The following is a 9,319-nucleotide window of genomic DNA, read 5'->3' as shown; positions in this document are numbered from 1 at the left end:
ATAAAATTTTTAATATTTATAACTTTAAAACCCAAATTATGAAAAAATAAACAGTTTCCGCTGCCTAGATTCAAACCCGGAAATTCAACCTAGAATTTTAACCTTTGTGCTACAGCGGATTACTTTGTCATTAGGATGCAACCTACCTTATGTATTCTAGGTTATAGAGAAGGAGCTCCATCTAAATATATGTTATTTTTTATTCATTAGATAATATATTTTATTCCATATAATAAACTAGAATTATTATTATTCGTAAAAAAAGAAAAAGAAATATTATTAATTATTTTAATAATTAAAATATTTCAAAAAGAAATCTGAAATTATAACCAAAATTTGAATGAAAGTGAGAATGAAACATGTTTCTTTAGGTACTAATTAAGGGTGGTGGAAAACATTTTCCTTAATTTTCAGTGTTTGAATTGTGAAAAATAAATTCCTATAGGAAAATATTTTACAAACACGGATAAAATCACTTCCCAATCTCTGGAAAACGTCTTACCGATTTGGAATCAGTAAGACATTTTCCATTCCCTTCTCTACACTCTCATCGGCAGTGGTTCTCCATTCCTCTCTGTCCATCAGCATTTCTAACTTCTTCCGTCGATCGTAGGGCTCCTTGAGCTGGTTTCGGGCTCCTTTTCCCCCATTGATTTCTTCTCCTTTTTATAAATTGATTTGGGGCTTTTCATCACTGTGTGCTGTTTTTGTCCGGGATCTCTTGCTTGGGTTTTCTGCTAGTTTGGGTTCTCTTCTTTGCTCAGGCTTTCTACAAATTCTGCTCTTCCTCTCTTGCTCGGGTCGGGTTTTTGTTACCGTTTTGTAGCCTGTGGTGTTTGGCTTGTCTTGGGCATTTGGAATTCTGGTTCAGTGTTGGTTTCTGGAGGCTTGTTCGGGGCTTCTCATCGGTTCCATTTTCTACTTCAATTCAGAAGGTTCAGTGGGTCTCGTTTTTTGTTGGTTGGTCTGAGGGCGCCGATATTTGTGTCGTGGCCTCGTGGGTAGCGCGTTTTTCCGACTCGATCTCGCTCGTGCACTCAGAGCTTTGTGGGGACTCTGTTTTGGCCTTTGGTTTTCGAGGGCTCGACTGAGTTTGTTTGTACAGCAAGCCGGAGTCAGGTCTGTGCTTTGTTCTCGGTGTTGTTGGTTGTATTGACTTATCTACTTTAGATTGATAGAGCTTTGACTTCTTTTTCGCTTTGTGTCTTTGACTTGTTGACATTCGGTTAATTGGTTTCGTGGTTTAATCAAAGATAAAAAACTTATTCAGGGAGGCTGAGATGAAGAACAGCAATCGGGAGTAATTCTGGTATTAACATACATTTCTTTTAGATGAATGTAGTATATATGTACATGCAGCGATTGTAAAACTACAAATCAAGGCTCTATTTTCAGAAACAAGAAACTTTTGCTTCAATTTATTGATTTGATGACATATAGAGGATAAGCAACATGGTAAAGATCAAGCTGGCAGCAGACCAGGATAATCCAAAAATACGAGGCATTAGCATATAGAAATCATGCTCATTCCTTGATGTTACTTAAAAAAACATATTATTTATCACTAAGCAAAACAATACATGTTGACTTGTCACATTGTGCTGAAAACAAAGTTTCAACTGAGCAAATCGCTCAAAATCGTCTTGCAGCATATGCAAAGGTTACTGCAGCCAAAAGAGACCAAAGTCTAGAAACTTTTTTTCTTCTGTGCTTCCACAACTGATTTCTCTATTACCTCAACTTTCAGCTTCAAATCTTGAGCTACTGTCTCTTTCTGTCATTGATTGTCTGCAGGGAAAGAAAAAGTCAAGGTAACGAATACTTGAATTTTTGTTTTGTGTTTATTATGTAAACGGTGTATTTTAATTGATGCTGCTGTTGCGTTTGTTTAATTGGATGTTAAATTTTGAACTTTTAAAGAAGCTATGACTTCTTTTTTTGCTTTGATTTACTTGTAAAAGTTAAAATTTGATGTAGATTAGGTTTTAGGCCTTTGTAAAAGTTTACAATTCAATTTATATCTATGATTAGTGAAAATTGTTGAATGATTAGAGCTATGATTGAATTTATTTAAATTTACTTTTGCTTGCGTGATTTACTTGGGTTTATCTGGAACTTGAATAAAATTTTGTGCATTTGTATGTGGTTCTTTTTTGGAGAATTTATCAGTGCCTGGGATCTAATTAGATATTTATAGATGTATGCGCATCGAGATGACAAACATTATTTGTATGCTACGTCTGTTTTGGAATGTTAAAGACATTTAGGATGAAGGAATCATGTGGAAATGAAATCGAGCTTGTTTAATAGATATGTGAAACTGTTGGAAGGGAAGAACAGAGTTGAATGTCTTTTCTGTCTCCAGATAATGTGGTGTGAGGTGAGAGAGAAAGCTGAGAAACTTCAATGTTCTAGGTAGGAAAAGTAAGGGGGAACTCTCTCCTCTCAACTGATATTTGCTTCATCTGGCTCCAAGCAGTTAGGGTTTTCAACTGTTCAAAAGTAAAAAAGACTCGGGATCTGCAATTACTCGGTAGTAATTCATGACTAAGTTATAGCCGATCGATATCGGTTTCATTCATGTCACAATGTGAACATAAAATTTTAAGACACTTGTAATGTGGTCTTTCAAGATAGTTAATATCTGAAAATATAATATCGGTTTTTTGTTTTTTTAACACAATTACAAATAATTTATTTGACTAATATTGTAGCTATTATTATATATTTAATTTGATTTATTTATAAATAAATCATTACAATATATGTAAAAACAATTTAAAATATATAAATTTATTAATATATGTGAAAACAATTTTTCAGAAAATATTTTACAGATTCATCCAAACACCATTTTTTAAATGTTGAATGTTAATGTTTTTATATTGAAGTACCACTAAAAGTGTAATTCAAATTGAATATTTGAAATGAAAGTATAATTTAATATTGGATATAAACTGTATTTTTATATTTAATAAAATGATTTTTCAATATTTATAATTTAATATAAAAATAAAAACATTATTCTAATATTAATTTAATAATATTATATAAAAATATTATCTTTAATTTAAATGTTTATATATATATGTGTTACATGTGAATATATACATTCAACTTTTATTATTTTTTACAAATCAATACTTATTATTTTACTACTTTAGTATCACTCAGAATTAAATTCATATATATTACTACTTTTGGACATTTTTGAATTTAATCTTTTCGATATGAAGTTCAAGAATCACTAGAAAGTCACTTGAATATCACTTTAATATGACTTAGAATTAAATTTAGAAGTTTTTATTTCATACTCCTAATTTTTACACTCTTGCAATTTAGTCCCTTGTATCAATTTCACTACACTACACTTTACGATCATTCCAATTTAGTCATTGTTAACATTTAATTCAATAACCCGTTATAAATCCATTTCAATATCACTTTATCATACTTTGTCACTTATTTACTCCATCTATTAATCCTGATTTAATATCACTTACTATACCCACTTTACTAATTTCATTTAATTACTAATTTAATCACTTCTCACTTAGTAATTCCTAACTAAAGAATACTCATTTATATCTTTCTCTACACTTTTACATATTATTCAATTTAGTCTCACTTTCTAGCATGTCCTCTACGTTTCATAATTATTTCCACTTTCACTTATCATGTCAATTTACTCCTTCTAAATCTTATATTATTATTTCACACTAATATTATATATTACATCTACTTTTTCCTCCCATTAAATATCTTTTTACTTTCCCTATTTCTGATGTTTTTAAGAAAATATATATTTATTAACTCTTCTACAGTTAACCTCACACCTAAATCATATTAACCATCCTCTTATCATTTTTCACTTGTATAGCCCATTGTAGACTTAAAAGAACTTATAAGGCATGTTGAACATTAACAGTAATGCACTGAAGTGCCACTTTTCAATCACACCAAAGTGCACAGTCACAGTGATGTACCGAAATGCCAGTAATAGAAGCATCAAACTGCTAATTACAGAAGCCTTTAGTTCTCATTTGTCTACATAGCCTTTTACTTCTTTCGCTCAAAATGAATGAAATGATTCAAACTTTACACTTTCCTTGTCAACAAATACTTGCAACTTCACTACAACATAAACATCATATTTCTTCCGCATTCTACTTCACCACATATATTCTTTCACATACCAAATTTTTGGCATACTTCACAATTTAATCTTTTTTGCTCTTTTTTTCTTCAAAATATTCATTCAAGTCTTCACAAAGTAAAGTTTCAACTACATTCATTGCTACTCTTTAATGAATTTCATATATAACATGAACATAACTACATTTCACACACATTTTGTACTTAAAAGTAAAGAAAAATGATTGAAGTGGGACTTGGATCAACTCTTTCTTCTTCCTTTGCTCTTTTAACATGAATACCACTATACAATATTTTTCAAATCACATGGGTTACACGTGTTTTATTATTATTTAATGAAATTAATATTGTTTTTTATTTTACGTTATTTACAATTAAAATATATAAAATATTCTAATAATAAAAGAATTCAAATAGTAATTAAAGTAGTTATTGAATAATAAAAATTGTATTTGGGTAAAGTAATATATAAAATAATAGCGAAAGTCAAACTTTTATTGGGTAGAAAGTAAAACCTATCTAATAAAATTATAAGCTGATTTTTGTTTTGATTTTTCTACTTGGATGATTTTTTAGGTAGAATGAAATTTCCTAAATGTTAGATACTAATGCTTAAACAATGCTACATCTTATTTTTTTAATTAAGTGATGATTAATTTAAAATAATAATTATAATTTAATATAGATACAAAGGTTGATTCAAAATAATTATGAATTTTTATTTAATTTTTATATTCAATAATTATATTTTTAATTTTTCTATTATAGTTTAAATAAAATATAATTAAATGCATTGAAAATAAAGGTGTTTGTGGATAAGGTTGACTGAGTTTAAATCGAGTCTATGTATGATATTAGTAGAAGTATAAGCTTGACCCGACCCGAAATATGGACTTCAAATTTTTCTCAAGCCCACATGTTTTTAAATGGCTAACACAAGCATGTTTTAAGCTCACCCATATTTTTTTTTAAAAATTTGTATTATTTATTAATTTAATATTTTTTCTTTGTTAATTTTAAACATAAGAAACTTCACCTATCTCTTAATGTTTATATTATAGCATTATTTATACATAATTTTATTTTATATGAGTAGAAAATGGGTCGAGTCAAACTTGACCCTTGAATGTTGGAACTCAAGTATATCCCGTATTTTAAATGGCACTATTTCTTTTGCCTAAATCCATTTTTTAGCTTCATACTTTAGTTCAAATCCTCTCATACTTTGACGAGCCTGCTAGGTTTTTTTTATAAAAATAATATAGAAAATTTAATAACGAAAATGGTATTGATCTAAATTATTTACAAAAATAGGATGTTGTCTATAGTGAAATTGGGTGTTGCCCGACATATTGGCGGCACCACCCTAACTTTTTCCCCATCATCAGCTAATCATGGTGTCGCTTACCGGTTTGTTGAAATTAAAAAAATGACTGTTATAAAAAAAACTAAAAAAAAGATGACCAAATAAATTGAAATTAGGTTACATATATAATTTAACAGAGAATTGTTTTATAAAACCTTCCTTGCTTATTATCTTCTTTTTAAGGTAGCTCCGTACAAAACATGCTTAATTTCATCTTAAAATTCTCTTAACAATTAACATCATCCTTTTGTTTCTCCGTTAAGTAATCTATAACTTCCAAAAGTATTGTTGGGTTCTCAACTTCCCCTACTAACCATATCATTTATTTCACCTCATTCACCTTATCCTCCCACCGCTGAGTTAATATTTAAATTTTTTTAATATTTTTTTGTAGATTCTAAATTTTCATAAATTTTTTATATTATCTATATTTTTATTTAAGCTCATGATTGAGTTAGTATCATGAGTTAACCTAGCACCAATTTAGTAAGTGAAATCATAGAAATGTCCTTATGTAATTAAAACAAGTTATATTATTTGATGATACTTTTGTTAAATTCGGTACCCTTAATGTAGTATATTCATTTGTACATTTGCAATTTCTTTGAACAGATTTGTCAATAAAATTATTCATGAATGACATTAATATCTTTTGTATAATGTCCTCATATGATTTTTGCATGTAAATCAAAATAGAACCAAACATTACCTCACTGGTTGTCTAATGTTTAACTAATAATAAGCAGAATTACGTGGTCAAATCATAATATGGGAAGACAACTTATATCAATACATGAACCTAAACATGTCCTAGTCTAATCGGAAATGAGCAAACCAATTGAAAGACTAATATGTCGTCTATCAAGTCCAATTAGGAAAATATTTTGTCTTGGGCATTGGAGCGGTTGACTCTTAGAAGATAGAACCATTGATGTCACTGACTAGACTAATAGTACATTGGACTGGACTCAAGCAGAATAGATACTGAATCTATTTATGGATTTATTCACTTGTGACGTTCATAGTGTGTCATACCTTAATCTCAAGTGGATGATGGACAATGTATGATTGACTTGTATACTTTAATGTAAGTAAAAACCTGAGTTCGAATAGATAAGAAACTAAAAGCTAGTATGTTGGGTATACTACTTTTGCAGTATGTAGCACCATTTACAACAGTGGAATTCATAGCCCAAAACATAGGTAAATGATATCCTCTCATTGGCATTACGTGATAGACGAAAAGTAAACGTGGTCATAAGTTGTTTATATTTGTGATGAATGACTTAATTATTATTTAATAGTAGTTGACTTTTCATGAAAAAAGATATAATAGTTACCATTAGATAAAATAAGATTATATTGGGAGAACAGATTTATCCCAAAGAGATTAAAGATATTATATGAGGATAACACACTTATGACAAGGTCATTGACAATCACTGATCGAGTAGCTTTTGTAATGATATGTCATTAGGGAAAACTCAGTTATTATACTATAGTGGAATGACTTCGTGACTAAATGAGTTTATAATTAATAGGCGAAAAGCTATAACATTTGGATGTTGAATCAAATGAACATAAATAAATAGAAATGATAAAGTTAGAGAAATTGGTAACATATGGAAATGAATGTGGTTTTCTCAAGTTTGAAATGACTTGAGAATTAATTTATGGTTTTCAAATTATCAATTAATTAACTAATTGAAGTTTGAAAATAAAATTAAATTAATTGGTCATTGTGAATATGTTGAATGCATAAATTAAATATATTTTCCTTAAATTCTTTTACGATAAAGTTTTCATGATTCTAACGGAGTTAGAAACAAAGTTGAGAAAATTATTTAATTGGAAATTTTATTTATTTAAATTATTTTAATAAATAATGTCTATTTTGAGAAATAGAAAAACATGTACTAGGTTGGAGTAAATTATAAAGTGTTGGGTTAAAAGTCTAAGAAGCACATATATTTGGACCCAATATAGGAGAAACCCGAATCCCCATCATAATACATATGAGGAGAGACACATCCTATTAGCCGTACATTTTTCCTAGTTCAACTAAGGGATTATTTTTCTATTAAATAGGTATTAAATGCATTCTACTAATTCAATTAGGGTTTCACTTTCTTTCCTTATAAATAGATGACACCAGTAGGGCTAAATATACAACAAGTTATATATAATTTTGAGATAATGTTATTCTACCCAAAAATAGTGAGAATTTATTTTTAAGTATAAATTATATTTTCCAAGAATAACAATTCTACCGATTTCTATAAGAGAGAAAGTTTGATTCAAAGTATTCGATCCCACACTCGAAGTAGTTCGTGGTACGAGAATAGCGGGAAGACTTGTAACGGCCCGTTTTCAGTAAAATAGGAACAATGGTTTCGGGAGCACAAATCTGAGTCCGTAAGAAAATTTATTTTAATATTATTTTATAATATGCATTATAATTAAAATATTGCATGAAAATTTTGTAAAGAAATTTTACTGATTTTATGTTTAATCTGATAAAAGGACCAAATTGCATAAAATACAAAAGTCGAGTTTTAGTAGCTAAAAGGATCAAATAGCTATGGAATTCAAAATTTGAGGTCCTTATATGGAAAATAGACCAATTAGTGGGGTTAGTAAATAAATATGATTAGTCATCCATGGAAATTTAATTAAAGAAAATGATGAAATTGGAAAGTAAAAGATGAAAAGATGATAAATTAATAAAATAAGAAAATATCATCATTTTCATCATCTTTTCCAAAATTATTTTCATGAAAACCCTAGCTAAGAGAAAAGAACCCAAGCAAGCTTACTTGGCTTAATTGGGTAAGTAATATTGTCCCGTTTTTAGTCATTTTTATGTTTCCGATATCGTAATAGGTAATCTAGCTATCTCAGGGATTAAATTGCAAAGTTATCAAAGTACTAGGGTTTTTCCATGGATGAATATGGATGAATTATGAAATTTATGGTAGAAAATGAAAGGTTGTTGATAGATAAATAACTTTTGTAAAGTGAATTTTGATAAAATTGTAATTTATGGACTAAATTGTAATGTTGTAAAATTCATGGAAAAATTTTAAATTTTATAAAATTCATGGGCTGTAAATGTTATATGTAAAAATCGGCTAGGCTTGGAACAAGGATTAAATTGCATGAATTTCATTTTCCGAGCCTAAGGATAAAATTGGAATTAATTAAAGTATAAGGGAAAAATGGTAATTTTTCCTAAATGTGAATTGGATTGTATTGAACATGACTTGTATTAAATTGATGTTAAATTCATTTGTATAGATCCGGATAACTCAAATACAAAGTTAGATTGTGGAAAAGAAAAAATGTCGAATTAGTATATTACAATTCACGAACACTTGTCAAGGTAAGTTTGCATAATTAAATTGTATATTTATATGTTTTAAATTGAATGTTGTGTATGTGAATTGTGTAAATGCCACACATATGAAATTGATCGCATATCCGACAATACCCGATAAATATTAAGTCCCGTTTGAATAAATGAAATTCGATAGATAGAGGATTCCCGAATTGGTTGTGGTCCTGCATATGTTGTGGACACACCATAGCTCGAAAGAGTGTCCCGTTATTAGCTCTCATGAGCATCCCGTTATTAGCCCTCTCGAGCTTCCCGTTATATGGTTCCTGCGAGCTTCTCGATCGGTTGTGACTCTGCATGTGTTGTGGACACACCACAGCTCTTATGAGCGTCCCGTTATATGGCTCTTCGTGAGCTTCTCGATTAAAGTCTCTTTATGAGCTTCCCGATATGGCTCGTTT

At 29.3% G+C, this 9,319-nt stretch overlaps 1 long non-coding RNA gene across 1 annotated transcript; it reads left to right on the top strand.

Annotated features, from left to right (window-relative positions):
* The first annotated feature begins 224 nt into the window (after nt 1-224).
* LOC128033695 (uncharacterized) lies at nt 225-2,161 on the top strand. The gene is made up of 2 exons (XR_008189674.1): nt 225-1,309; nt 1,650-2,161. It is a non-coding gene; the product is annotated as an uncharacterized LOC128033695 (long non-coding RNA).
* Nucleotides 2,162-9,319: the final 7,158 nt, after the last annotated feature.

Source organism: Gossypium raimondii, chromosome 10, assembly GCF_025698545.1.
Source record: "Gossypium raimondii isolate GPD5lz chromosome 10, ASM2569854v1, whole genome shotgun sequence".
NCBI classification, from domain to species: Eukaryota; Viridiplantae; Streptophyta; class Magnoliopsida; order Malvales; family Malvaceae; genus Gossypium; species Gossypium raimondii.
The sequence above is the reverse complement of the archived record's forward strand: the minus strand, read 5'-3'. Positions and strand labels throughout refer to the sequence as shown.